The 26,013-nt window shown below is 45.9% G+C and overlaps 1 protein-coding gene and 1 long non-coding RNA gene across 10 annotated transcripts in view; one reads left to right on the top strand and one right to left on the bottom strand.

Moving 5' to 3' along the window:
* SMOC1 (SPARC related modular calcium binding 1) overlaps window positions 1-26,013 on the bottom strand; it is a 174,639-nt gene that overhangs the window by 61,155 nt on the left and 87,471 nt on the right. The window lies entirely within an intron of this gene.
* Window positions 1-26,013, top strand: part of LOC119566428 — a 77,254-nt gene that overhangs the window by 47,066 nt on the left and 4,175 nt on the right. Inside the window, exons 2-3 of one of the 2 annotated variants that reach the window (XR_005225489.2) lie at window positions 10,576-10,667; window positions 13,970-14,148. This is a non-coding gene — a long non-coding RNA (uncharacterized LOC119566428). Of the gene's footprint in view, window positions 1-10,575; window positions 10,668-13,969; window positions 14,149-26,013 lie in introns of those variants that run through there. The other variant, XR_006291673.1, reaches the window with a different exon arrangement.

The raw sequence follows: 26,013 nt of genomic DNA, 5'->3' as shown, positions 1-26,013 counted from the left end.
ACCAAGCTGTTAGGTGCAGCGCTGCTAGATTCAGGTACAGGAGCCTGCTGTGGTTCTGGGACAGGAGATCCAGTCAGAGCCCCGTACCATGGGAGTAAGAAAGCATCTGACAAGGAGCCCCTGTTGATCCCCCGAAATGAGCAAAACGTGTGGCATTTCCTGTTCTGACGAGTCGTGAACAAGTCCACTTGGGGAGATCCCCATTTTCGGAAGATCACGATGACCACCTCCGGGTGGAGTGACCATTCTTGGCGAGATGAGAAGATTCTGATGAGGCAATCTGTTAATATGTTCCTGGCCTCAGGGAGGTGCGCTGCCATAAGATGAATGACACGCTACACACAGAAGTCCCAGATCTGGAGAGCTTCCTGGCAAAGGGCTGATGACCTGGCTCTGCCTTGCTTGTTGATATAACACATTGGGGTGGTGTTGTCTGCCAGGACTTGAACCCCCTCACCCTTCAAGTGGGACCAAAAAACCTGACAGGCCAAGCAAACCGCTCTGAGCTCCCTGACATTTATGTGGAGGGAGCGGTCAACCCACAAACCGCAGCCTTGTGTGCTGAGCCCGCCCAGGTGGGCTCCCCAGCCCAGGTCCGAGGCATCGGAAACCAGGGTCAGCGACGGGGCCAGGGCTGTGAAGGAAACTCCTTCCAACATACATCCAGGATCCAACCACCATGCCAGTGACAACTAGATGTGGTCCAGCACCTTGACCAGAGGCCTAGGTTCTGCTTGTTGGGGGATATAACCAATGTCAGCCACGCCTGCAGCGGCTGGAGATGGAGCTGGGCATGACAGATCATGCAAGTACAGGCTACCATGTGGCCTAACAACCTTAGGCAAGTGGGGTGGTGCTGAGCAGGTGGCCCCTTACATGGGAGATCACATCCGACATGGCTCGAAAACGAGCCTCCGGAAAGAAAGCTCTGGTCCGCATGAACTCGAGGACCACCCCTATAAACTCTATTTGTTTCACTGGTATGAGGGTCGATTTCTAACAGTCCCAGGTTACGACAGGTGGAACGCACCAGATTGAAACGGCTAGGCGCGACCTGCCATTGATGAACCAATTGTCCAGTTAAGGATAGACCTGAACTCTCTGATGCCTCAGGTAAGCGGCTACCAGGGGCACACATTTTGTAAATAGCCATGGGGCCACGATTTCTAGTGGTCTGAGGTAACCCATGACCAGGCCAAACAGTAGGGATGAAGACAGTTGAGGAAAGGAGGTGGCGGATCTGGGCAGTTGACTGGGGCGTCGCTCTCAAGTGCGCCCTCAAAACGAATGCTTCTGGCCCCTGTGATGTTTTGCCATGCCAGGTTGCACAGGTGAATGGGAAGAGAAAGGGCAGTGATGACTAAAACTCGTGTCCCTATCCCTTCTCCTTGCAGACCCCCATCGAGACTGACAAGGCCTTGGCAGCAGGGGTGGCCGGAACTGTTTTCTCGCCGACTACGGCATATGCAACCAGCGAGCGGAGAGTGGCCTGAGTGTCCTTTAGTTCATGCAGCCTCGCATCTGTCTGCTCTGCAAAGAGCCCAATCCCATCAAACAGGAGATCCTGGATTGAGGACTGCATCTCCTCAGACAGGCCTGCGGTCTGAAGCCAGGAACTGCACCTCATGACCTCTGCTGAGGCAACCACCCCTGGCCACCGAACCAGCCACGTTCCATGCCATTTGGAGGGAACACCGAGCCGCTGTAGTACCCTCAACAAGGGCCCCAAATTCTTGGGCCACGTCCTGGGGCATGGAATCCTTGAATTTACAGAGTCCCGTCAATTGAAGTGATATCTCCCCAAAAGAGCCTGGTGGTTCACGACCCTGAACTGAAGACTGGCCATAGAATAACTTTGCCTTCCGAAAAGGTCAGTCTCTTGGCCGGCTCCTTGTTGGGGGTGGAACTAAATTGCCCTTGCTTGTCTCTCTCATTGGCCGCAGAAACCACCAATGAACCCGGCGGTGGGTGGATGTACAAGTATTCAAACCCCTGGGCTCAGACAAAATACTTGTTTTCAGCCCTCTTGGAGGTGGGTGGGATTGAGGACGGGGTTTGCCAGAGAGCTTTGGCAATCTTTAGGACCCCTTCTTGCACCGGAAGCATGACACAGGCAGGGATTGATGAGGAAAGCACATTAAACAAGGTGTCTGATTGCTCCGCCATCTCCTCCACCTCTAGGCCTAAGTTAGTGGTCACCCTTTGGAGCAGGGCTTGGCGCTCCTTAAAATCGTCCGGTGGGCTAGCAGGAGAGGGCCCCGCCACAGCCTCATCTGGAAAGGATGAGGATGACTGGACCACTGTGGGAAGGCCTGGGGCATCACTGGGGGAAGGCCTGGGGAAGAGGGTAGGTCTCTGAGTGGGCACCTGCCTTTCCACCCTGGCATCTGACTGCGCTTCGCGCACCAAGCCCAGTGCCGCCAAATGCTTGTCTGAAGTGGCGACCGACAATTGGTGCGAAGGGGGCATCAGCATAACCAGCATGCCCCAGGCATTCCAATAGGGCCACTGGGCTGGCTACTGGCCCTGCTGCCAGGACAGCATCGCGGAGGTGGATGCAGCCTCAAGAGCCCAGTTGCCATGGTGCTGTCTCCGCGAGGGGCTGAACTCCCTCTCCATACTGGAAGAATCCTCCTCCGATGACCCCACGGAGGGGCTGTTGATGCCTACGCCTGGGGACTAACCGTGAACGGTGCCTTGAAGATGGGGATCTGTGCCGGGAGTAGGGGGAGCAGCACCATGTTGGGGAATGTTCCTGTGGTGTAGGTGACTGTGATTGACGTCATCGATAGGGTTAACGGGTGGATGACCGATGCCGACCATACAGTGACTGGCACCTCCCTCTGGGTGAGTCTCGATGAGAGGGTGGAGACCAGGAGCACAATGCCAGCGATCTGAAGCAGCGAACTGGTGACCTGGGCTGATGCAGAGACCAGGGGCGCAGCAACAAAGAGCTCTGCCTCAGCTCCGGAGACCAGCAGTGTTTACTCACCTTGTGGGGGGCTTTCAAGGCTGGCTTGCCCTCATAGGGAGCCTTTGCCGATTCCATCGCAGCACGTGGTGCCAGCTGCGCTGGGAGAGCCCTTTGCTCTCTGGGCGCTGGGAAGGCGTTGACTCCGCCATAAGTATGGGTCCCCTTCCATTCCCTGGAGTTGGTGGTGGATCCCTTGGGGGAGGGGGGGGAGCAGGAGGTCCCCTAGGGGATGTATCCCCATGTGGCTCCGGGGTGGGTGAGCAGCCCGAAGAGGGTCCTTTACCCGATGCCCCTTGATCCTTCTTTCTCGGTGCCAGGTCCCACTTTTTCGATTTCTTCTTGGGCACCAGTGAAGAGAAACGGTGCCTGGTAGAGCCTGGTGCTGGGGGTGCACTGTGCAACGAGGCCAAAGTACTGGGAGTCGACTCCAGCTGGGACGGCTCCAAGGCCAGGCGAAGAGCAGCCTCCACCAGGGGGGCTCTCAAACGGATGTCGTGCTCTGTGTGTGTCCTGGGATGAAAGTTCTTACAGTGCGACACTTCTTTTACATGAGATTCCCCCAAGTACTGCAGATAGCTGCCAAGCGGGTCATTAACAGGCATAGGCCTATTACAGTCAGTGCAGGGCTTAAAACCCAGAAAAGTCCCCAATGGGACCCTAACTGACTAACTACAGTGCTTAACAGGTTTCAGAGTAGCAGCCGTGTTAGTCTGTATTCGCAAAAAGAAAAGGAGTACTTGTGGCACCTTAGAGACTAAAATTTATTTGAGCATAAGCTTTCGTGAGCTACAGCTCACTTCATCGGATGCATTCAGTGGAAAAGCATCCACTGAATGCTTTTCCACTGAATGCATCCGATGAAGTGAGCTGTCTGCTTTTCCACTGAATGCATCCGATGAAGTGAGCTGTAGCTCACGAAAGCTTATGCTCAAATAAATTTTAGTCTCTAAGGTGCCACAAGTACTCCTTTTCTTAGTGCTTAACAGCTATTTACTAACTACAGTAAACAAAACTATTTACAGCTCTAATACACAAAGCGAAGAAGGAAACCGCTGACCACTTGCAAGGCCAGGGACAGAGGCGCTCTGACCAACCACGATGGGCAGTAAGAAGGAACTGAGAGGGCATAGGGCCGGTGGTGCCTGATATACCAACATGTGAGCGTGGCACTCCAGAGGGCACCACAGCCGATCCTATGGATACTGCTAAGGAAAAAATCTCCACCGGTGCACGTGGGCATGCACACACCTAGAATGGAATCGACATGAGCAAGCCCTCAAAGAAGAAACAGACATGGCTAATAGGGCAGAGAAGACAGTGTGGTGTGCAATCCTGAAACCATGTGTCTACATCACAAGTCCCCCTTCCTCTGTTGTACACTTGCATCACCTGTTGGGAAGAGGGAGAGAAAAATAAATCTCTGCAAGCGGAGCTGGAAAATCTAACCTTGGAAGGTACAACGCTGACAGCTGCGAACACTTCTCTCCCCATGCCATTGTCACAGGAGGACACTGGCTATAAGCCAGAAGGCCACCTAGCTTCCACTATCATGGGCCTCTCCTGAGGACAGAAGAGGATTATTCCTTCATTTTAGTGTGGCAATGGCATCGCTAAGTACCCAGATGACGGTCTGCCTGCACTGACTAGCAGGGCAAGAACTCTTCATAGGGTAACTGACAGTAAGGGAGAATTTCCCCTGTAACCTCCCTACGGAGCATTCTGCATGCATCCACATACAGAACTTACACTGAATATGCAGGGGAGAGCCACACTTCAAATAAGAGGCCTTTTCTACAATGCAGGCAAAATAATTTTGCTCTAACAAAGCAATCTTTATTCTCCAAGCCACAGACTAGCTGCTTACGACCTATATGTTTATGTCAGGAGTAAAATGAGTTGCGATTATCAAGGAAAGAGGCACACTTATTGGCTGTTGACATTAATCAACAATCTTACCAGAGGCATAGACCGTATGGGGAGAAGTTGGGGAAGGAGGAGAGAAGGGCTAAAGCTGGTCTACCACTGCATCGCCTCCCTAGTAGAGATGTCCTTTGTGCCAAAGTGAGATGTGTGCATGCAGACAAGAGAAACAAATGAACCTGCCATTTCTGAAGTGTGATCTGAAAAAAATCTCTATTTGCATTGCCATAAAGCAGCACTAAAATCTGTACTCTGTCTAAGGCAACCTCCAGTAATTCCCCATCTTGAGCCATTCTTTTCAGGTGACAAATCTGAGGAACTGTCCCACACTGAGGTGTCATTAGAGGAGGTTTTGGAACAAAATTAAACAGTAATAAGTCACCAGGACCAGATGGGATTCACCCAAGAGTTCTAAAGGAAATCAAATGTGAAATTGCAGAACTACTAACTGTGGTATGCAACCTATCATTTAAATCAATTTCTGTACCAAGTGACTGGAGGATAGCTAATGTGACGCTAATTTTTAAAAGAGGCTCCAGAGGTGACCCCGGCAATTACAGGCCAGTAAGCCTGACTTCAGTACTGGGCAAACTGGTTGGAACTATAGTAATGAACGGAATTATCAGACACATAGATGAACATGATTTGTTGGGGAAGAGTCAACATCACTTTTGTAAAGGGAAATCATGCCTCAGTCTATTAGAATTCTTTGAGGTGGTCAACAAGCATGTTGACAAGGGTGATCCAATGGACACAGTATACTTAAATTTTCAGAAAGCTTTTGACAAGGTCCCTGACTAAAGGCTCTTAAGCAAAGTAGGCAGTCATGGGATAAGAGGGAAGGTCCTCTCCTGGATCAGTAAGTGGTTAAAAGACAGGAAACAAAGGGTAGAAATAAATGGTCAGTTTTCAGAATGGAGAGAGGTTAATAGTGGTGTCCTCCAGGGGTCTGTACTGGGACCTGTACTGTTTAACATATTCATAAAAGATCTGAAAAAAGGGGTAAACAGTGAGGTGGCAAAATTTGCAGATGATACAGAACTCTTCAAGATAGTCAAAGCAAACTCCGAAGAGTTACAAAGGGATCTCACAAAACTGGGTGACTGGGCTACAAAATGGCAGATTGAATTCAGTGTTGATAAATGCAAAGTAATGCACATTGGAAAACATAATTCCCAACTATACATTGATAGGGTCTAAATTAGCTGTTACCACTCAAGAAAGATCTTGGAGTCATTGTGGATAGTTCTCTGAAAACATCCACTCAATGTGCAGCAGCAGTCAAAAAAGCTAACAATGTTGGGAATCGTTAGGAAAGGGATAGATACTCAACACCTTCCATATGATCTCTATTCACATGTATATTGAATTCTCATTCACTGTTCAATATCACTTTGCAAACTAAGTAAGCAGGGCCTCATTTCAGCCACTCAGTGTTCTACAACTGTCTAGCAAACAGTTTTTGAAAATCTAGGTTAAGTCCATATAAACATAGTTGTTGAAAGAACACTAAAATTGCAAAGTGAACCACTAAATGATGAAGTTAACATTATCCATGCAACCTTAGCTCTGCCCTTTTTGGTGCACTTATTACCATAAAGCAGGGATTCTCAAACTTTTTCTATGGCATGGATGACATAACAGATTGCCCTGTGAGTTAACTTAATACAGAAGAATCTTAGTTTTGTTATTTCCTGAATTTTGAATAATTGATTTTGCAACCTTATGTTTTTTCTTTTAAGCACAGTTTGACTGAGCATCTGGACTTTTATTAAAAATTCTAAATTATAGAAAGTGTTCCATATGGTAAAAAAATTGCCGGATAGCATCAGAACATTGCTTTATGCACAAGATGCATATTTCAAGATCACAGCAATAGAGCTTTGCCTTATTCAATATGCATCTCCACACTGGAGGAAACAGGCTTTTACAAGTTCTTAGTAGGATCTAAAATTCCATGCAACTGTTATACACAGATGCACGTTGCCAAAAAAAATTGTGAAAAATTAGTGCTCACGCAGAAAGTATAAATTTTTAAACCCTTATAACTTGGCCAGATCAAGACAGTTTTTCCATCAGGCAACTGAAACTGAAAAGCACATGTCCAGCCTGATCTCCCTACCAGCTTTCTACACCTCTCCCCACCACGAGCCACTAAGCTTCTACAGCTATTAAGGAAAACAGCTTAAAAACACAAACATACACAAGTATATTTTCCCCTCCACTGTCTTCATTCTCAGAAATGTTTTCCCCCCTTACACTTAGTAATAAACAACACCACACCCTTGCACAGAGACCAGATCTGGAAAATTTTAACTTTATAAAACTTTTGCATTTTGGGCTAACATGAAAAGGCTCTTTAGAACAGAAATGCTTAGGGAGCTTCCGCTATAGGGGCTGCTGTGCACTCCAGCAATAACAGATCTGTGTGCTTCCTAAATTAACTATACTGTATGTTGTACAAATGCTCATGGCATTTACGGCAATGATATGTTCTGAGAATCAACCCAAGTAGAAAGGGTAGCATCCACTGGGCCTTCCGGAAGGCATTTGCTTTTCCCTTTCATGCTCCCTCCTCTTTTCACATCTCCTTGCAGGTGCGCCAATGTGAAAAAAACACAAAACCCCTCAGATCCTGAGGACTTTGTGGTCCAGTACAGTCCGCGCATTTGTGACAGCACAATTCTTTGCCCTGAGAGAAAGCCTGTCCCACGCACAGTCCATTGGAAGTCGCTTCGACCCCTGATGACACAATTCAAAGCCTCTTCTGTTTGGCTTTTTGATTCCTGATTGACACATTCACTGCCAGGCGGAGATAAATGCTGCTTGGAGGACAATGTTGATCCGCTCCGACTATTCTTGTGAAGGACTTTCAGAATAATAAGTAAAAAACATTGGTGTGCTTATGTGTCTGAATAGAACTTGAGATACACAGAGAGGGACTGGAGTGCTTTAAAGAGGCTGGCAAGTCAATTGAAGAGTTAATTGTCTGGGTGTACAATGAGTTTATTCTGACTGCAAACAAAGAGCTCTCTCTTCCTGGTCCTGGTCCTTCAAAAGCAATGTGTCAAAAGGACCCAAAGCAGCACTCTCTGTATTAATGGCATCACTCTTGTCTCTGGGATTCAGTGACTTTAAAAAAAAAAAAAAAAAGCCTTGAATCCTAACATTCCGATGGTATCTCTCTAAAATCCAAAGTCCTTATTTACTGGCCAAGTTCTCAAACTCCAACAGTAATTAGCCAAAACAAACCTATCTATATCCCTCCCAGCCTCTTTGTAGCCATCAATTACAAGAGCCCTCTTTTGAAAAATAAAGGCCTATCAAGTTATTATCCAGTAAAGTTGGTTTTGTAGGTAGCTTCTCCTAAATTTGATAAGATTTTAGATATTGATTATACATTTTCACTAGAGGCGGGTTCAGACAAAAACCCTGAATCTGAATAGCTCAAACTTTGGGGTACATTCAGACTCCAAATCCTCTGGATCTGAAATTCAGAGCTGGCACTATAATAGGTCAAACCAAAACCAGGTGCAAACCTCCCCCAGCTGTGGGAAAGTTTAGATCCAGATTTGAACTCTGTAGGTCAAACCTATCTCTGTGGTAATTACCACTTAAATATCTGGTTTACACTTGCATGAGTTGTGCAAAGTCAGCAGAAAAGCCCTTCCCAATACTGTTGCATGAAAGGTAATACAATCAAATTAACCATTGTATTGTGCAGTTTCGGTAACAACTCTTCTGGAATTTTGTTTTAGTGTGGGGAAAAACAGGGAGGGGGGCTTTATACTAGTAATGAGTGAAATTCAAAAGCGTCTGAGGGTCAGTCAGAAAAACACTCAAGTATGCACACTTACTCCAGTTTACCCCATTTTGCAGCCTTGAGTTTTGGATAAGAAATGTCAACCTCTTGCAGCCAGAATGTGAAGTAATGAAGAACTTGGAGTTGAGATATAAAACATTAACTGGTTTTGAACTTTGTAAGAGGGTCATTTAACATCTTGGGAAAAAGTTCAGATTGAATATAATTAGAACCAATGGATTTGCCCATCTCCTACCCCATCACTTTTATACCAGAGATCAGCATAGGAGCAGATCAGGTTTGGATTTAGTTTAGTTAGGGGTTTGCATCTGAGGTCAAATCAAGGAAAGGGTTCTGCACAGAGTTCAGATTCAACACGGCTGAAATCTCCTGATGTTTTCATGAGATTTAAGCCGTAAATGGAAAAGATCGGTCACTAGATTGCTGCTTATCTCTTGATATTTCCACTATCTTGGGCCTTCACAGCCATATTCACACCAGAACTGCAAAAATAGGCCTCTTCAGAGTTTTAGAAGTGACAGGGAAATAAAACCACAAGACCAGGTTTGAATCATGCTCCCTGAAATACAAGAGGGCTCATAATTGAGGCTGCAGTTTTGAGCCATCTAGTTTACACAGAAAGTTGCACAAAATTCCCTATTTTCATTCAAATAGAGACTAAAGCCACGTCTGCACTACTGAAGCAGCTGTGCCGCTGTAAGATTGCTTATGTAGCTGATGGAAGAGAGCTCTCCCATTGACATAATTAAACCACTTCCAAATGAGTGGTGGTAGCTACATCAGCGGGAGAGTCTCTCCTGCCAACTTAGCGCTTTCCATACCTGCACTTCTGTCGGTGTAACTTATGTTGCTCTGGGGTGTGGATTTGTTTTGTTTTTTTTCCAGACCCCTGATCGACATAAGTTATACTGACAAAAAGTGCTAGAGTAGACAGCCTAAAATCATTCTCACACAGCACAAAGGAATTGTCCTCTGTACATTGTCATCAATGTACTGTACGTAACTCTCTCATGCATCAGTCTCACCTCTGGAGCGACACAAAATCATATGATATCAGACGCCCTAGCCATGGCTACGATACCATAAGCCCTGATTCTTTAAGTCAGTGCTAACCTCATTTGTCTGTGCTTCTGCCATGAAATGAGGGATAGCCATCTTGATTGTCTTTTGATTTATTAACACCATTACACCGAGTCAAAATCCTTCTGCTCCCCCTCAGCATAGTTTATGATTATCAGAAGAACCTTAAAAGAATGTGCTCATCATCTGTCACTCAAGATACAGGAAGGCTCCAAATGGATTTTGCAGAGATGTAAGTTAGTGGATATTCTTAAATTCTAGCTTTCGGCTAAACCACTTCTCCATATTAACACCTCCCACCCTCTCCCCTACAGGCAAAGCGGTCACAAAGGCCACCCTGTCACTGTAAAGCTAGGAATTTCCCCCAACAAATTTCCTGGTCTCCCTCTTTCTGTTCCCTCAGTTGCTCACTACTGGATTAGGCAGCAGGAGAAAGGGGAGAGGATCATATAAAAAAGGCACTCTTCTCACTTTCAGAAGTCAAGTATATTCCCCTATACATAGGGCCAAACCCTATTCTCATTTATACCCTAGTCAACCCTACTGAAAGCAGGGGGGCTGTGGAGGGTGTAAATTGTTAGACTTTGGCCTACAGTCCAGGAAAAAACTTGCCATCACAGACGTAAGTGGGTCCCACATAACTGAGCTTAACCATTAGGTCTAAAGCATATTTTCCAGCCATAGCTATAGCAGATCATTTAAAACATAATATTACAGCTGGTATGTTACACACAAGTTGTGAGTTCACTCTTGACAGTGATGTGGCCCATTACCACAGGTTCAATCAGGCAAGTCCAAATCCCGTAAGTGAAGTGGGACAAAGAATGCACAGCAGTTCCAGGGGCTCTGCAGATTTGCTTCCAGCACCCGGTAAGTTTTTGAACAGATGATACCTGCTCATTGTAGCCTAATTCAGGTTTCGCAGCTTCCAGAAGTGATTTCAGCCAGCTAAACTAACAAAACCCATAAGTCTTCTTTGTAGACTTTGCACCTGCATGAGCGCTTCACATATTTACTAGGTGTTTCTCTTGTGTAACCTCTACCATGATTACATTTGGGAAGCATAACAAATTGGAGGGATAGCAAATAGATATAGGAGGTCTAAACCAGACAGCAAAGTGACCTGGAAAGGTCAGAGCCATGTGACCTGAAGGCAATGAGAGGCAATTAAGGGCAAGTCTACACTACAAAATTAAGTCAGCCTAAATTATGTACACATAAAGCCTCCACTGTAATTGAATTGGGTTTTACACATCCATACTACACTCCTTGTGTTGGCGGTGCATGTCCTCACCAGGAGCGCATGCACCAATTTAATTGCCAGCATGGGGCATTGTGGGATGGTTTCTGAAAGGCAGCAACAGTCAATGTAAGCAACAAAGTCTCTACAGACACTGCATCAGCCTAACTACGTCGACTTAAGTGCTATGCCTCTCGCGGAGATGGAGTTATTAAGTTGGTGTAGTGGGTGACTTACACCAGTGGGAGCAACATTTTAGTGTAGACACAGTTAGGTTGACGTACGCTGCCTTACATTGACCTAACTGTACTTGTGCACTGGGCCTAAATACCAGTATAGATTTCTACATGCCATAGAAGGAAATAGTCACACGGTATGAAAAAGGAATGTTACCACCTAGCAACACCCTCCCACCCCATTTGAGTGAATTTATTTTCATTTTATCTCCTTAATATTGTCCTAGTATTAATTTCTCATAACTAAGCACTATAGTTGCCACAAGTAAGGTCCAGCATAGGGGTTAAGAGGGGATCTCTGACGTGAGAAGTGCTCCACTGCATGAAAAAGTTGGAGAACTACTAAGTTCCTCAGCCCTCTGTAAGGACAATCCTCCAGTCACAGGGGGATTTAAGGAGGATGTGAACAATATTTAAAAGGATGGAGGAGACTGGATGGTTTAGGGGATTGGGTAAAGATAAAAAGACAATGGTTTTACTGCAGCCTAAGTTAGCAGTGATCAAAATTCATTACCATCTGATGGTTGTTTGTTGGCCTAAGTCATGGATCTCAACCCAGTTTCTAGTGGATAGCTGCCCATAGCACAACTGGCAAATCTCAAAAGCCAAGGACTGAATGGGCCATGGAGACAACTCCCCTCCCCACCTCAGGTTTGAAGCACACTGACAGCAGGGTCTGGTAAAAGCCTTCATCGCTGCCATCTGTGCTTCTCTCCAGTCACTGTCAATCCAGCACCTTTTCCCAGGACCAAATTTCATTAGAGAAGATTAAGACGAGTGGAGAAGGAACCAATAAAACAGTGGGAAAGATTTTTAAAAGGGAGAGTAGTAGTGAAAAAACCAGCAGAAAGATAATAAAATAAATCATGTGCAAAACAAATGGATCACGTCCTGCATTTATTTAAAAAGGGCTGCACTGAGTGCAGGTCAGTGCAGATTTTGGCCCACTGGCAAAGGGGAATATAGGCCACTTTCCACTAGAAAATAAGTGCTCATCCGGCCCCCAAATAAAGGGGGGGGGCAGAGTTCTGCTCCAGAAAACCTTTTTAAACTCTAGATTTTGGAGGGTGATTGGGGGGGGGGGGGGGGGAGAAGCAGCACAGGCAGAACAGCGATGGTGTCAGTGCCAGGTAAGTCATACACTTGCTAGGAACAGGACTCGCAGAATACACTTTTTATTAGGGTTGTCCTTCTCCCCAGAACAGGAACACCTCCAGTGTGCTAGCATTATTTCAACTGAAGTGAGTAATGAGGTCTAGAAACTGGCACAAGCCAGTGTTCTCTCTCAGTACACAGTGCAATGACAAGTTCTAAAAATAGATTGGGGGTGGGGAAGAAGAGGAGAGAGACTCACTTTTTAATAGTTTCCCACATGCTTGGAGAGAACATTTTATCTGATCCCGTAAGTATTGCTAGTATGATAATAAGACTGAGAATTGCAGGTCTCTCTTCAAACCAAAATAGATGAATTTAGAACTCTGGTTTTGCTGCAGGTGGACTAGTGGAACTTTTATATGAGGTGAAAAACAAAAACAAAACCTGCACAGACCTTACTTGTGACACCCTAATTTTTAGCATCCAGGCTCTTTGCAACCTTTCCTTTCCACCACACAGCTTGCTGCAGAGCTTTGTGCATCCTCAACAGCCGCCTTATGGGTCATAGCATAGGCCACAGCAACCACCACACTTCTGGATTAAGTTCTGTATCAAATTTAAGATTAACTGTGTCAAACTAAAACTAAATCTACGTTGCCCAAAATGCTTTCTTGTTGGTCCCCAGCTTTTGTAGAAAAAATATTTTTCTTGTCTCCCCCTTCCACACAAGCCCATCACATCAATGGCTGCTCAGGAATCTGACACCACCAGAAGGTGCAGGAGACCTAACACCTGTGGGTGTGTAAGGAAGGAGCATGTGTTTAAAAAGCAGGCCCCATCTGCTTTTGAAGGGGGTCTTCCTATACAATACTGCTTTTAAATTGCTTCAGTGCAGTCAGAAAAAAGAAAGCTAGTGGGCCTGCTTTTGCAGGGAGCTCCATGTGAGCTTTGCCTGTCAGTAAGGACTAGGCCCATAATAATTAGTTTTCAAATTCTTTACCAATTTCTCAAAATACAAAAAGGGTTTATCCCCCCCAACACACACACACACACACACCCCCCTTCCCTCCAGCCCTGGTGTCTCTGAGGGAAAGTCTGTGTACAATCTCCTCACATCTTCAAGGCATAGGGCCTGGAAGTGGGGGTGGGGATGGGGATGGCAGTAAGTTTCCTGGATCAATGGCCATTTGAAATTCAGACATATGGCTGAAGCCCTACAGCTGCATGTGTTAATTACCACACGTGTCCCCTGTAAAGCAGTCTGTTAAATACAAACAGAAAACGGAAGAGAAAAAGCTGTTCCAAGGGATTAAGCAAATAGTCTAAATTTTTGACCCCACTCCCCCAGACACATACACATGTGTAAGAACACAAGCTCTCCCTTACTCCCCTCCGACACCTGCATGTTTAAGAACCAGGACGCCCCTTTACAGCTCTACCCATCTGCACTGAACCTAGGCAAAAATTATCTTTAAGTGTACTTTCACCCCTCTGCCCACACAGAACTCTCTCTCCCCCACCCCTCTCCTTTTGAGGACTAATTCCTGGCTGACAACCAGACTAGTCTTGAGCTTACAATACGCCTTTTCATTTCCTTGCAGGCAAAGAGAATGGATACCTCGCCGGCTAGGTCTGCAGTGCATGTGTGCAAGTCAGGGGAAGGGGGAAAAAATTATTTTTCCCCCCCAGAGATTTTTCTTCAGGACCACAAAGGGCAGAATTCAGAGCTGATGGGAGCGAGTGCAACTCCACTGACTTCAACTGGAGTTGCAGCACCTTGCCCCAGGTCTGCATTTGTCCAAAAGAGTTTAATAATTCCATAATAAAAATATCTTATATTAAAACACAGTCTTTGCAGGCTTTGGGGTGGGGGGAAAGCAGTCCAGGACCTCAAAAGAATCTAGCACATCACAAAAGAGGTCTGTATGTACAAAAGATTCAGGGCTCATAAGGGTTTCCAAGAAAAAAGTGGGGCTAGAAGAGCAGAAGTAACCCTCTTCAATCCCCAGCTCAATTAAAAGAAATGCTACTCCACCCTACATATTGGTGAGGGGGCAGGTTCTGGGGGCCAATTCAATCCCTGGCACAATCTAGTGCCTCTGATTTATATTTGCTTGCATTGTTGTAGCCCCTAAAGGCTCAGTCAGCACCAGGGCCACATTGAGCTAGGCACTATAGATTGTCAGCTCTTTGGGGCAAAGTCTATGGCTTCTATGGAGTTCTAGAGGACAAGTGTCGTCCTCAGTCACCACTGCAGTCTGCACTAAGCTGCCCATTTATTGGCAGTACAAACTATTGAGGGGAAGGACCAGATGGCCACATGGTGGAGGGGAGTTTCCATGACCCCTGGCTGTATCTATTCAGTGGATACCCTAATCCCCATAGCTGTCAATTCACAAGTATAACATTTGCGCCCCAGCTCTCCTGGCACAGGTGCTCAGTATGCATAGAAACTTCCATGTCACAACATTAAATATATCTCTCCCCTGTATAATCAGCCCCATGGGGCCAATGGGGCATGGAGTAGAGAGGCAGAAAAGCACTTCCTGGTGCTTTCTATAGGTCCCTGTGGCCGACACTTGGGACCTGGTTCCTCGCTGCATTACACTAGTTTTAAAGAATAGAATGAAAACTAAAAGCTAAAAAGTCTAGTGTGTACATGAGGTCCTGCTATAGGAGACAAGTATCCAAAGCAACAGTATGAGGGGTCAGACTAAGCTCCTGCAGGGCAATTTCCTGTACTTACCCTTACCTAGTGATCGCAGTTTGTTTCTCCAGACTATCTTCTAATTTCTAAAAATTCTTTTATGTTTTGATTGAAAGGAAACTTTCTGAATGGCATCTGATGTGGGTTATCTGAATCGTCACTTACACAATAGCAAAAATTTGTGTCTGTCACCATTAATTTCAGTTGAGGTTAACTCAGAAGCCGAATACTGACGGTGATGTAGTATAGGGTCAACATTAAATTATTTCACGTTGAGCATCTTAGCAAACACACCCAACAACTTTAAGAGTGCAGATAGAGCTTGAACAACATCATTAAAGATTTTTTAAGGTGGGGAGTGGGTCTCGGGGTGGGCTGCTGGGCTGTGAGGGGGCAGGGACAACGTGTGTGTTTGGGCATTAGGGAGTGGGGGGTTTTGTGTGGATGCTGGGCTATTGCGGTGGGGCGCTGGGCATGGGTGGTTTGTGCTTTTGTGAGGGGGATCTAGGGGTGTGTGTGCTGGGTATAGCAGGCCCGGGGGCGGCTCTGGCCATAGGCAGAGGGGTGTTGCAGAGGTGCCAACTTTCCGATTTCCCCAGGGGCCCTAGGCCCTACCTTCACGCCAACCTTTCCCCACACCCCAATGCCCCACCCTGCCCCTGCCTCCATCCCACTTCTTCCTGCCCCTGCTCCTCTCCCTCTCCTCCCAGTGCCTCCTGCCTGCCACTGAACTGCTTATCAGCAGCTGGCAGGAGGTGCTGGGGGAGGAGCTGATCAGCAGGGCCACCGGTGGGTGCTCAGCACACACTAATTTTTTTCCTGGAACACCCATGGAATTGGGGGCGGGGGGTCTGTGTGGCATGGTATGGGCCCACCCCCAAGGTGAAGGGGCATGCTGGCAGCACAAGACTGGGCAGGCCACTGCGTGTCTGGCAACTGCTGGTGTGTAAATAGTACCCTCATACTTGGCTGACTGGAGCGGGGCCGCCCCTGCCATGCCATGCCCCATTGCCCCTGGCTGGCCCCTTGCTCTAGGGACTGACCTCCCCACACCATGCTCCATTGCTCCCATGGGCCCTACAAATATGTTTGGTGCCGGGCCCACAAAAGGTTAACCTGGCCCTATTTCTGATGCTTGTTTTTGATAATTGTACTTTTCTTGTAAGTTTTTTGGATTGATTTTTTTTTGCCATAAGTGTTTAATATTAACCATTAAAGGGTGGTTCCGGTGTGAAAAGTGATCCGGTAACAATGTAAGGTTCATAGAATACCAGGGTTGGAAGGGACCTCAGGAGGTCATCTAGTCCTAGACCCTGCTCAAAGCAGGACCAATCCCCAACTAAATCATCCCAGCCAGTGCTTTGTCAAGCCTGACCTTAAAAACTTCAAAGGAAGGAGATTCCACCACCTCCCTAGGTAATGCATTCCAGTGCTTCACCACCCTCCTAGTGAAAAAGTTTTTCCCTAATATCCAACCTAAACCTCCCTCACTGCAACTTGAGACCATTACTCCTCATTCTATCATCTGCTACCACTGAGAACAGTCTAGATCCTCTTTGGAACCCCCTTTCAGGTAGTTGAAAGCAGCTATCAAATCCCCCCTCATTCTTCTCTTCCGCAGACTAAACAAACAATCCCAGTTCCCCCAGCCTCTCCTCATAAGTCATGTGTTCCAGTCCCCTAATCATTTTTGTTGCCCTCTGCTGGACTCTTTCCAATTTTCCCACATCCTTCTTGTAGGGTGGGGCCCAAAACTGGACACAGTACTCCAGCTGAGGCCTCACCGATGTCTAATAGAGGGGAACAATCACATCCCTCAATCTGCTGGCAATGCCCCTATTTATACAGCCCAAATTGCCATTGGCATTCTTGGCAACAAGGGCACACTGTTAACTCATATCCAGCTTCTCGTCCACTGTACTCCTAGGTCCTTTTCTGCAGAACTGCTGTCTAGCCATTCGGTCCCTAGTCTGTAGCAGTGCATGGGATTCTTCCGTCCTAAGTGCAGGACTCTGCACTTGTCCTTGTTGAACCTCAGATTTCTTTTGCCCCAGTCCTCTAATTTGTCTAGGTCCCTCTGTAACCTATCCCTACCCTCCTGCGTATCTACCTCTCCTCCCAGTTTAGTGTCATCTGCAAAACTTGCTGAGGGTGCAATCCAGGCCATCCTCCATATCATTAATGAAGATATTGAACAAAACCGGCCCCAGGACCGACCCTTGGGGCACTCCACTTGATACCGGCTGCCAACTAGACATGGAGCCATTGATCACTACCTATTGAGCCGGACAATCTAGCCAGCTTTCTATCCACCTTATAGTCCAGGTTACATGTTACTGCTGTCTCTGCAAACTCAGCTGGAATTCTGAGAGTCAAAGCTGCATTCATTCTCTGGCTTTTCCCCACCCCCCCACCAGTGCTAAAGGTTCTGCAAGCTAAGTTATGCTCTCAGTGATGCCTGTGTAAACTACTGACTTTCCACAAGTATAATGGATTGGAATTTAATGAACAATTCTGTTGAGAATGCCCAAGAAAAAGGATCCATCTCTCTCTCTCTCTCGGCATGATGGCTCTTTGCAGGACTAGATAGAAAAAGGCTGGGACTTTCAAAGGAGCCTGAGAACTTCTCCTTAGTCATTGATGTGTGCTGATAGGACTGAATTTCTACAGCAAGCAGATCTGCAGCTTAAGGAGAGATCACTCCAACAGAGTCACTTTTCAGAGGAGAGCCGTATAAGTATACATTGGAACTGGTCAAATCTTTCAATCCAATTTTTGCTAAAAGATGAACTTTCACCTAAGGTGTTTTGCATAAACAATTCAATTTCAATTAAGTTTGATTTCCAAAGAAATTTTTTTTAAATCCACGTTCACATTTCATTGAAAAATAAAGGTGGGTGAGGTAATATCTTTTTGATTGGACTAACTTTTGTTGCTGAAAGAGGCAAGCTTTTGAGCTACACAGAGATCTTCTTTAGGTCTCTTTCACCAACAGAAGTTGTTCCAATAAAAGATATTACCTCACCCACCTTGTCTCTCTAATATCCTGGGACCAACACAGCTACAACACTGCAAGCATTGACAAGTTTTTAATTTTATTGCAGGGTCACATCACCTCTTAAGGTTGCCCAACATTTCCCATTACAAGATCCTGTTTTCAGTTACTTATAACTTTGTCAAACAAAGTTTACCATGCCAGGTGTCTGCCTGAGCTTGAATTTATTTATTTAATTTAAATTTCAGCCAGAACAGTTCAGCTGTTTCCAAGAACAAGGCTAGTAAAAAAAAATGTGTTTTGCACAAGCAACCTGAATTCTGCCATTTCTTAACTATAGAACTTGACTTTTATATTTAACAGTATTTTGGTATGTAATGCATATACCCACATGTACAAAAGAGACTAACAAATTACATTTTGTACTACTGTCAGAGCTAAACTTGGTTGAATATTTAGATTAATATGGCCCCTTTGCTGAGTGATAGTACATTGAGTTGTTCAGTGGGTCAGGGTTCAGTTTACCCCTTGAAAAGAAATCTATGACAAACTCAGGGTATTTTCTAGTCTTTTTTTAAAGGTTTCAAATCATACCCAAGGCTTGTTTATCTTGAACAGAAAAGGCTAAGAGTGCATAAACAATTTCACTTGCAAAAATCCACTTAAGTCACAATGGAACCGAGCTCTGTTGCCAAGAAACCATTCCCCATCTCTCCCCTTCTTTGTCTCAGTCACTATCTGTTCCTCTCTCCCTTTGTCCTGTACTTTTTCCACATGGGTCACCCTTCTCCCCAAATTACTAGCCATAAGGTAGTTGTGTTGCACTGATTTCCCGCCCCCCCCCACAATCTGCCTTGTTACCTTGATTAGCCCGAGAGTGTTTTAAGAGACTTGGTTGAGCAGCTCAATTCAGTGAAGAGATATTGGAGGAGGAAGGTGGTGTAAAGATGCTGCCCTGTGTTTTTTTCTTCCCCAGCCAGCCCAATGGGCTGGGACCCTACATGATTCAGAAGGCCCAAATGAGGAAGCATTCCAGATAAGTGGGTGGTAGCAGCAAGTCAGCATCCATTTACATTCTGCAAGAAAGTGTCCACAAGGTTGTCCAGGCAAGTAAAACACAGTCCATGCTTTGTAAGATCAATTACCAGACATCCTACTGCTATAAAGTAGTTTTTACCATCTCCCCAGTCACTACAGGACAGAAGAGATTTGCTCCCCCCTGCAGCTGCCACAAGCTGTTAAGGAGTGTGCAACACAGGGACTTCCCATACTTGGTTAGCTTTCATAACCAGGAAACAATTTTAGAGGCAGTGGACACTCAGGCTGGGCTTCTGTAACTTCAGGGACAAGTTCAAATTTGGATTTCCACCTTATGGAACCAAGAAGAGAATGGTGAATGTGTACATCAGAAGAGAACCACCACATTTCAGCTTATTAACCCCCTTCCATTGTGTGGGACTATCTATCTGAATCTAAATGTTATTAAGCCAGGTCTACACACAAAACGTAAGCCTACCTAGCTGCGCTGCTCAGGAGAAGGAAGAATTCACACCCCTAAGAGACTAAATTAATCCAACCTAAGTCCCAGCTAGTGTAGACGCTGCTATGTTGATGGAAGAATTCTTCCTCCTCATGGGATGGATTTACTAGAGTGATGGAAAAACCCCTTCCATTGCTGTAGCAAATGTCTATACGATGGTGCTACAGCACCGTAGTGTAGATGTCAGCTAGTACATCTAGGACTCACACTCCACAACCACTCACAGCTAGATTCCTTCTAAACCAGGGGTAGGCAAACTTTTTGGCCTGAAGGCCACATCAAGGTATGGAAATTTTATGGCGGGCCATGAATGCTCATGAAATTGGGGTTGGGGTGCGGGGCGGGGGTGAGGGCTCCGGCTGAGGATGCAGGAGGGTGCTCTGGACCGGGAACAAGGCGTTTGTAGGGCAGGAGGGGGATCAGGGCTGGGGAAGGGGGTCAGGGCATGGGAGGGGTCAGGGGTGCAGGCTCTGGGCAGCGCTTACCTCAAGCGGCTCCCGGAAGCAACGTGGAGGTGCAGCCAGGTGGCTCTGCGCACTGCCCCTTCTGCAGGCACTGCCCTTGCAGCTCCCATTAGCTGCAGTTCCCGGCCTATGGGAGCTGCAGGGGTGGCGCTTGGGGCAGGGACAGTGTGTGGAGCCTCCTGGCTGCCCCTACTCATAGGAGCTGGAGTGGGAACATGCTGCTGCTTCTGGAAGCAGCACGGAGCAGGGCAAGCCCCGGACCCCACTCCCTGGCAGGAGCTCTAGGACCAAATTAAAAATGTCTGAAGGGCCGGATGCAGCCCCTGGGCTGTAGTTTGCCCACCCCTGTTCTGAACAGAAAGGTGAATTAAAGTCAATATACTCAGGGGGTTACTGCCAGCATGCTAAGCTTCTGTTTCGAGAGTTCCATTTATTTAAAGTAATCTAAAACTATCCTCCCTTGGGTTTGCCTGAGGAGCATGTTCTCCCCTTATTCCTCTGCCTCTTTGAAGATAGCTGCACAACCAGTAGATATCAGTTTGTAATATAGGAGACTTCTGGAGGCAGCACTCTTGGGGGAACAACCCTCCAGAGGGGGAGTGACAGTCTGTGTCAAGAATGCAGATTTGCCAAGCTGCCCCCCTCCCTATATCCAAGTCCTCCTTTAAGCCTCACTTCTTCTATGGAGCCAATGCAAAGGGAGCCAGGTCAAAACATTTAAAGAATAAAAACACCTCCAAGGGACTCCTGGCTTCCCCAGCATGCCGTGTCTTCCCCATTCTGATCTACTGGATTGGAAGCTGTTTGCCCAAAGAACGTAGTTTTGTGCATCTTGTACAAGGCTGAGCACTTTTCATTGTTTACACTTAGAGCTGGAAATCTTAGTGATCTCATCACAGGATAAGCCTCTTCTGGCATTACCCGGGGTTACATTTCACTAACATCATAGGACCTTTCCCAACTTGGAGGAATCTCAAATACTGTCTCCAGCTTTTGCAAAAGGAAACAAAACAGCTCTTGAATATTATACTCAAGGGTAATGTAGTTTATAAAAGTGAAACAGGAATTTAAATGGTTAAACACTATTCATAGTGATATGGCTCTGACAGCTCATCCAGAACATATTTACCCTTGCTTTGCATTATTCTGCTGAGCCTCAATTATAAATCAAGCTTAGTTTCCAGTTTCCTTTACCCAGATGAGTAAAAGAATGACCTAAACACCTATTTAACAACATCCAGGAGAAACAGTGTCAGCTTACATTTTCATCTTCACTTGAAAGCCATACCCATCTAGCTTCCCTCACCACTCTTATTTAATTCACTCATTTTGTTGCCTGTTCTAAGCAGGCAGATTGAGAGATTGTATGGAGATCAAGAGTGACACAGCCTGCATGTGTTTGCTTTCCACACCCTCTGTCTCCTAACTGGTCTGCTTTCTAAAGCCTCCTTAATGACCAGGAAAGGCACTGCTCATTGCTGGGGTTTGCAGAAGCTGGTGCATTGAGCTCTTGAGACCTTGACATTCCATGGGAGGAAGAAGGAAGTTTCATTTTGTTTCGTTTGCATGGTTTGTTTTGAACCTGTGCCACAGTTTCCCTTCACCTTGAAAGGGCCATCCTGCATTCTTCAAGCAGGGAAGAAATACAATCATGTCAGCTCTAAGGGTGCATTTCATTGCCTTTCAGAACAAACACTTCACACAGTGTGGGACAGTAGTGAGCCCACAATGGTAGGGACAGCATAAAGCTTCTAGGATAATCAAGGTAACTCAGCAGAGGAGGAAGCAGCTGGGGTAAATCAGTTTAGACAAGTTCCTCATGACAAAGTGCTAGTGATTTGGAGTTAAGGGGTTTTCCATGTGACAAGTACAGGGCACATGCAGGAGTGAGGAACAGATAGGGAGAGATCAAAGAAGAGACCCAGGGATACTAGATATCCCACTCACACCCAGACAAAATGGTCCTGAGACCTTCTGCAGAGAGGGTACTGGGGAACCCTCTGCCACTTGCCCAGGTAGAGGTGAAAGTATAAATCCTACCACCAGCCCAATTCATAGGAGGCCTCCTATTACACCACTCAATACCTTCATCATTAAAGACCTTCCCTTCTTCATTTAGAAAGTGAATTAGGGGAGTGCCCTTACCTGTACTTGGAAGAGGACTAGTGGGGACCCATTGCTAGCACACCTGTGTAATCAATAAAGGTACCAGTATAACTTATCACACGGGTGGCAGAAAACAGAATGTCTGTCTATCTCCCTCTTCAACTGCGGGAGAATGAAGGAGGAAGGGTCACAAATCCACAGACATCTAGACCAGTGGTTTTCAAACTTTTTGTATTGGTGACTCCTTTCACACAGCAAGCCTCAGAATGTGACCCTCCCACCTTATACATTAAAAGTGGGGGAGGGTAATATTAATGGGGGCTCAGGGCTGTCAGCCCCACAGAGCTGACAGCTCATGACCCCCATGTAACCACCTTGGAGGGGTCATGACCCCCAGTTTGAGAACCCCTGATCTAGGCCAACCCAATAATAATACAGGGGCTTAGGCACTTTGTATAGTGCTGTGGGTGGGAGGAGGAAGAGGGTCACATACTCTTCCACCGCACAAATACTTGATAAGATTACAGTACAAGCAGGTCTTCATAAAAGCTCAGAAATCTGTACAACAAGACTAGCCCTGAGCAATCTGGGGAGACTGGTTCTTTATCATACAAGGTCACATGACTGAGCTGATGCTCTCTTCTTAAGTATCTGAAAGTTCTCCGTGATTAGTCGGTTCTTCCACAAAATTTCTAAAGCCGAATTAATCCTAGTCCTCCATTAGCACGGTGATAGGTATGGCATAAGAATCTGAGTAGACTAGGAGTTCGACCCTGCACTGAAGGAACTCTGTCATTCAGGTAAGGACACAATGTTCTCATCAAGCTCCCCTCTGAGAAGTTTACAGTTCAGAAGTTGCCTTACTCTGGATTGTATCCACTGGTCTATAGGGATTTTAGACCCATGCAATGTGTTGCAGATAAACAAAGGTGGATCTTAAAATGTCAGAAGTTCATGCCTATAAAAGCTAAAGCAACCCTAGCTGCAGACTATGCTTTTCCTAGGGATTCCTTTATCAAAAAACCAATAAGCTGTCAAGCATTAGTCTGGCTAGGCTGAGTAGAAGGTACCTCTTGGCCTACCAAAGGCATTGACATTTGGTTTTGTTTTTCCTTTTCATTATGAAGTTTTCCCAAATATACCATGCAAGCCAACAAGAGTGTCATTGCTTAGTTCATGAACTCATCTCTGTGGCTGGCTGGCTCTTGAGTGAACTCTGCAGGTAGAAGAGGGTTTGTCTTTGCTTCCAGCCTTACATTTCCAGGATTCTGACATTTCCAAATGATACATGTGTTAGTGTCAATTTTGGCAAGTTATTTTGGTTGGAACAAATTGGTGAAACGTTTCAGCTGATCTGAATCAATTTTTTTTTTGCCAAACAAATTTTTTCAGCCGAAAAAACTTTACCCAGCTCTACTCAGAACAATCAGCAGGGCCAAACCCCAGCTGCTCCTCAGGTTCTGCTGCATCCGAGCTCAGTGCTCTGGCCCGCTCAGGAGCAGGTGTTCCGAGTAGAACGGTGCGAAGTTTTACAGCTAAAACTTATTTCACATGCACACAGAAAGATTCAGGTCAACTGAAACGTTTCACAAATTGGTGTCTATTTCAGCAAGTTATTTTGATCCAAACAAACACTCATACCTTTTGGAAATGTCAGAATCTTGGAATCATAGAAACATAGGGCTGGATGTGGAATAGCTGCAACAGCAGAGAGACACCCACCCAAGATTAGCCAGTAGCCTGGCGATTAGGGCACTCACCTTGGATGCGGGAGACCAGGGTTCCAGAGTCCATGAGCAGAGATTCAAACCAGGGCCTCCCACATCCCAGGTGAGCACCCTAACCACTTGACTATTAGGTACACTGGGGCACCACAGCTGGCGGGTTTATGACTAGTCCCCCATTTCTTTTGTTTTTAAATAAAAGTGCCTGAAACTAAGCATTTCATTTGACCCCAAAATGAGCTTTTCCGCCTTCGATCAATCAAACATTCCTATTTCAGTTCCACCCGAACTGGAGTTTTTCTTTGATTTTTCAGAACTGTCAGGAAACAACACAAAAACAAAATGTTATTGGCACAACTCTAGTTCCAAGTACTCCAATATCTCCCCCATGGAGCTCTCTGAGCTCTCCTAGGAGTTTTGCTAACTAGGTCCAACTGCTATCCCAATGTGGATGACTGATCCAAGGAGGCCCTATTTTTTCTCAGGATCCCTAGGATCCAGGGAAGACTGTCACATTGGGGTCTGGCAGGATCCCTTCGTTGTGCAACCTCCTTTAAGCCACCATAAGTTTATGACCAGAAGGGACCATTATATTCATCCAGTCTAACCTCCTGATTAACCAAGGACAGGCCACTAAAACTGGAAGAAATGCCTTCACCTGTAGAAGCATTTCTGACTGTTCTGGACAGGGCCCCTTTACAAGAGAACAGGCCCTTTCAGATTGGGATTTTGAACGAAGGGCACATAGGGATTTCTCTTGCACTACTATGAAAACACATTTGTTCTATAAGACCTAAAGTAACTGATCCAGAACACAGACATCTCCCTTCCCCACCCTCAAAACTCACTCATGAGTCTTATAACTTAGCTAGTGATGCTATAGAACTGTGTACAAGCCTTTGCTTAATGACATGGAGAAAAGGGAGAAGTTGGTTGCATGCCTGCATAAGCAGGCAGGAACAGAGGTATGGTTAGAGAGGTTGGGGTATTTATATTGGGTCTGTGGCATGTTGGGCTAGAGGGAATTGGATTTTTCCCTAAACTGCCAGCTCCAACTCCAAATGGTTCTGCGGTCATGTGGCTAGGTACAGCATATCCTTGCAACGGTGCTCCGCAGAGGCAACAGAGAAGCGATACATGATTCTAACAGGCAGGGTTAGCCTCCAATTTACAGTCTCCTCCTCTACCTACTCACTCATTCCCTCCTTCCCCCAAGCGGTTCTATAAAGGGATGAAAGGGGAAGAAAGAGCACAAGTTTTCTCCCCATTGCTCCTTCTGCCCAGTGGAAATTAGAGTGGTATCAACTGCCTCAAACTCTAGCCCTGCAGTCAGCAGAGGAGACTAGGACAGAGTTGCAAGTTTCCAAGGATTCTATGATAATCCATGCTCTAAACAGTAACTTGATTTACCTGTACTTAAGGCTAGACCCACAAGGAATCTGAACATACATTATTAATATATCATATTATACAGGGCTTCAGATTCAACACATTTACAGAAACATGCCTTTGCCTAAAATAAGAAGCAGGCTGACCAGTATTATTCTGCGTTGTTTTATCTGAGAAAAGCCAAATATTTTCCATGCACTTCTTTCCCCTGCCTCAAGGTGAGCCACATAATATCTTGCTAAGAGATGTCCTACATGTGCAATATATGCTGGTGAATGTACATGGAGAGAGAAGAAATGCATTCTTGAAATTTATATTGATGTGACTAAAAATGTAATAAGTCCCTCTTTCTCCAAAGCCTCCTCAAATAAAGGTCAACAATCTAAAGGCAAATGTCTAACATTTTAAGTGGTTTTAGAGACTCCTTTGACAGCCTTCCATGAAAAAAAGCTTTTTGGACTTTTTAACCTCCCTGAGGCAGGTATTTTCCTGGGAATCAAAGCATCAAAGGTCCCCCCCCCCACTAAAAAAATCAGAATGCTGCTTCAGCTATCATAACAGGAGCTTTTTCCAAGGAAGTGGCTTTCATCCCCACCACACGCCATTTTCTTGAAGCGAGGAGAAACTGAAGATGACACTGAACTGGGGGTTGGGGGTGTATGGCGGGGATGGGGCCGGGAATCAATGATTTCCCATTAACACCTACTGCTCTCCAAACCC

The sequence above is a fragment of the Chelonia mydas genome, chromosome 6 (assembly GCF_015237465.2).
Source record: "Chelonia mydas isolate rCheMyd1 chromosome 6, rCheMyd1.pri.v2, whole genome shotgun sequence".
In the NCBI taxonomy this organism is placed as follows: Eukaryota; Metazoa; Chordata; order Testudines; family Cheloniidae; genus Chelonia; species Chelonia mydas.
Note: the sequence above shows the minus strand (reverse complement) of the source record. Positions and strands in the feature narration are given on the sequence as shown.